The sequence below is a fragment of the Neoarius graeffei genome, chromosome 10, assembly GCF_027579695.1.
Source record: "Neoarius graeffei isolate fNeoGra1 chromosome 10, fNeoGra1.pri, whole genome shotgun sequence".
NCBI lineage: Eukaryota > Metazoa > Chordata > Actinopteri > Siluriformes > Ariidae > Neoarius > Neoarius graeffei.
The window spans coordinates 24,063,322-24,068,012 of record NC_083578.1 but is presented as its reverse complement, the minus strand read 5'-3'; positions in this window follow the sequence as shown (position 1 = coordinate 24,068,012).

Below are 4,691 nucleotides of genomic sequence, written 5' to 3'. Positions count from 1 at the left end.
TTTCTGGCATGCTCTAGATGTACTATGGGAATTGCTCTTGTTCTATCACTTCTCCAGTATGGTACAGCCTTAAAATATGCAACACCTGTTTAAATACTGGGAGACAATAAAACATGCACTGGGTCATTTGTTGCCATTTTGAGTTCAAGTGTCACGTCCATAACGCTGGAATTGCTCTACAAAGTATTGACACAGGGGGGCTGAATACTAATGCACATCACATTTTTCAGATTTTTATTTGTTTAAAATTTTGAAGACCATTTATCATTTTCGTTTCACTTCACAATTATGTGCTACTCTGTGTTGGTCTATCACATAAAATCTCAATAAAAAACTTTGAAGTTCGTGGTTGTAAGGTGGAAAAATGTGAAAAAGTTCAAGGGGTATGAATACTTTTTCAAGACACTGTATCTGCTATACCATAAAAAAAGCCAGCCAATATTATTTAAATCCTGAATTAGCCACTGGTTGAGAATAGCTAAGCACATATTGTTTAAAATATTTAGATAGTTAAAGGGTGACCTAATCTGACAAAAAATGGCTGCCTAGCTGTACTTTCTTACAGTTTCTTATTCCTGTCATTGTTTCTAATGTAACACTGAATAGGTAAGTCTGCAAGTATATGCTGTGCAGTTCTCTTGGTTGATCTTTGGCAGGTATAATGGACTGTGTTGGGGGTTTTTTTCTTATCAGAGGCACACAATCAGTTTAGTCTGCGCTGCCAAGGATCAGCATGCCCAGGCTCCCACCTTTGCCTGTCACCTGGCTCACAATGCACCCGACCCCAGTGCCTGTCCTTGCAGGTGGTGAGCCCACATAACGGTGGCTCCATGCAATTTCTTCGAGCTGTGCTCCCTCCAGGTTGGGAGTGAGTTGCTGCCCCAAGTGAAGAAGTTCAAGTATCTTGGGGTCTTGTTCACAAGTGATGGTAAAATGGAGTGTAAGATGGACAGGCAGATTGGGGCGGCGTCAGCAGTAATCCAGGCATTGTACCGGTCTGGGCCGGAAGGCAAAGCTTTCGATTTACCAGTAAACCTACGTTCCAACCCTCACCTATGGTCATGAGCTTTGGGTCGTGACTGAAAGGATGAGATCGCGGGTGAAATGAGCTTTCTCTGTAGGGTGGCTGGGCTCACCCTTAGGGTGAGGATCTCAGACATCTGGAGGGATCTCGGAGTAGAGCTGCTGTTCCTTCATGTCAAAAGTAGTCAGCTGAGGTGGTTTGATTAGGATGCCTCCTGGGTGCCTTCCTTTGGAGGTTTTCTGGGCACGTCCAGACCTCAGGTAGACCCAGAACACGTTGGAGAGATTATATATCTGATCTGGCCTGGGAGCACTTTGGGATCCCCCAGGAGGAACTGGAAAGCATTGCTGGGGAGAGGGAGGCCTGGAATACCCTGCTTCGCCTGCTGCCACCGCGACCTGACTTCAGATAAGTGGAAGAAAATGGATAGATGGATGGAGTTTAATAATGCGTCATTTCTAAGTTAACTGTGTACAGGTAAGTGAACTAATGTAGCTGATGATCTCAAAATAAATCCTTCCTGGGCTTTGCATCAGTTTTATGTAGTCCTGTGTAGTCCTTATTTAGTTCTGTGTAGTTTTATGTAGCACCACAGTCCTGGAGGAACATTGTTTCATTTCACTGTGTACTGCTGTATCGCTGAAATGCCAATTAAGCCACTTGACACTTGAGATCCAATCAACTTGTGAGAGTTTGTTTTGTAATATTGACCACGTCAGCTCTGACCTATTTCTTCATTTAGGTATACCGCGATCACTGCCTGGAAGGAACTACCATGTCAGTTACAGTCCATAAATGTTTTACAGAGTTTTAAATCCAATTTTTTATTTGATCAATTTTATCAGCATTCACAAAATCCTTTTATGTCCGAGTTAACCTTGTAGTTCATGCCATATTTTATTTTGTATACTTCCTGGACACCTGTTTTTCCTCCCCTCTTTTGTTTATAGCCCCCTTTTTTGGCACTTGATGTACATGGACCACAATGAAAATAAGTGTTTACACTTTGTGTTATCCATGTATTTTAATGTACACTATACTTGTATTTTGTACATTATTTTACTAAATAAACTCCTCACCATCTTGCTATGCTCGTGGTACAGCAGCCACAGCTTAGTTGGTAATAAATTCCTTCAGAGACATTAAGAAAACACCATGAAAAAACATTTGTGTATGTATGTATACATAGTGGTGCTTGAAAGTTTGTGAACCCTTTAGAATTTTCTATATTTCTGTATAAATATGGCCTAAAACATCATCAGATTTTCACACAAGTCCTAAAAGTAGATAAAGAGAACCCAGTTAAACAAATGAGACAAAAAATATTATACTTGGTCATTTATTTATTGAGGAAAATAATCCAATATTATATATCTGTGAGTGGCAAAAGTATGTGAACCTCAAGGATTAGCAGCTAATTTGAAGGTGAAATTAGAGTCAGGTGCTTTGAATCAATGGGATGACAATCAGGTGTGAGTCGGCACCCTGTTTTATTTAAAGAACAGGGATCTATCAAAGTCTGATCTTCACAACACGTTTGTGGAAGTGTATCATGGCACAAACAAAGGAGATTTCTGAGGAGCTCAGAAAAAGTGGTGTTGTTGCTCATCAGGCTGGAAAAGGTTACAAAACCATCTCTAAAGAGTTTGGACTCCAGCAATCCACAGTCAGACAGATTGTGTACAAACGGAGGAAATTCAAGACCATTGTTACCCTCCCCAGGAGTGGTCGACCAACAAAGATCACTCCAAGAGCAAGGCGTGTAATAGTTGGCGAGGTCACAAAGGACCCCAGGGTAACTTCTAAGCAACTGAAGGCCTCTCTCACATTGGCTAATGTTAATATTCATGAGCCCACCATAAGGACCCACACTGAACAACAATGGTGTGCATGGCAGGGTTGCAAGGAGAAAGTCACTGCTCTCCAAAAAGAACATTGCTGCTCGTCTGCAGTTTGCTAAAGATCACGTGGACAAGCCAGAAGGCTATTGGAAAAATTTTTGTGGACGGATGAGACCAAAATAGAACTTTTTGGTTTAAATGAGAAGCGTTATGTTTGGAGAAAGGAAAACACTGCATTCCAGCATAAGAACCTTATCCCATCTGTGAAACATGGTGGTGGTAGTATCATGGTTTGGGCCTTTTTTGCTGCATCTGAGCCAGGACGGCTTGGCATCATTGATAGAGCAATGAATTCTGAATTATACCAAAGAATTCTAAGGGAAAATGTCAGGACATCTGTCCATGAACTGAATCTCAAGAGAAGGTGGGTCATGCAGCAAGACAACGACCCTAAGCACACAAGTCATTCTACCAAACAATGGTTAAAGAAGAATAAAGTGAATGTCCATGGCCAAGTCAAAGTCCTGACCTTAATCCAATCGAAATGTTGTGGAAGGACCTGAAGGAAGCAGTTCATGTGGGGAAACCCACCAACATCCCAGAGTTGAAGCTGTCCTGTACAGAGGAATGGGCTAAAATTCCCTCAAGCTGGTGTGCAGGACTGATCAACAGTTACTGGAAATATTTAGTTGCAGTTATTGCTGCACAACGAAGTCACACCAGATACTGAAAGCAAAGGTTTACATACTTTTGCCCCTCACAGATATGTAATATTGGATCATTTTCCTCAATAAATAAATGACCAAGTATAATATTTTGTCTCATTTGTTTAACTGGTTTCTCTTTATCTACTTTTTGGACTTGTGTGAAAATCTGATGTTGTTTTAGGTCATATTTATGCAGAGATATAGAAAATTCTAAAGGGTTCACAAACTTAAAAGCACTACTGGAGGAAAAAGTGTGTGTGTGTGTCAGAGCAGGAAGTCACAGTTCTTGAACTGCTTTGTGTGACGGGTTCTATGAATTCAGTGAGCAAACTTTAACCACATTATGCCCTTTGCTTTGAGCGTGTGCATTCCTGAACATGTATGGAATTTCGTATACCGTATGTGGTGCCTGTGTAGGTAGGTACGTTTCCAGTCACGGGTTTCAGAATGACATTTTGGCACACAAAGATATGTTTGGTAGCTCTGCCTGTGTTTCTTTAGATGAATGTACTGTGTGTTATAAAATATTTTTGAAAGATCAAATCTTGACACAGGAAGTGTAATGTAAAATCTGAAGAATAGGGCCATTCTGGTCTGTAAGCCATAACAGTTAATAGTGCATTGCATCTGTTCTGATATTAACTTGGAGAAGCATAAGCATTAACAAGGAAACTAGATATGGCCATTCTGGGTAGACCAGCAACAACTACACAGTGAATGAAGGGTAAATGTTTGACACACTGATTTAAAGATGCAGTTTGTAGCATTTAAATGTCCTTTTTTTATTTTATGTTCAAGTTATTGTTTAATTTTTTGGCCCAGAAATTACCTCTCCCACAAGCCACTGCTCAGTCCTCAGAGCTTCCCCTTTTCCCAAAAGGCTATTCACAAGGCATATATATATATCATCTCATTGTCTCTAGCCGCTTTATCCTGTTCTACAGGGTCGCAGGCAAGCTGGAGCCTATCCCAGCTGACTACAGGCGAAAGGCGGGGTACACCCTGGACAAGTCGCCAGGTCATCACAGGGCTAACACATAGGTGGGGTTTACATTAGACCGTATCAGCGGATCATCAGGTTAACGTTTTTAAAACGATTCGCATGCACACAGCAACGCC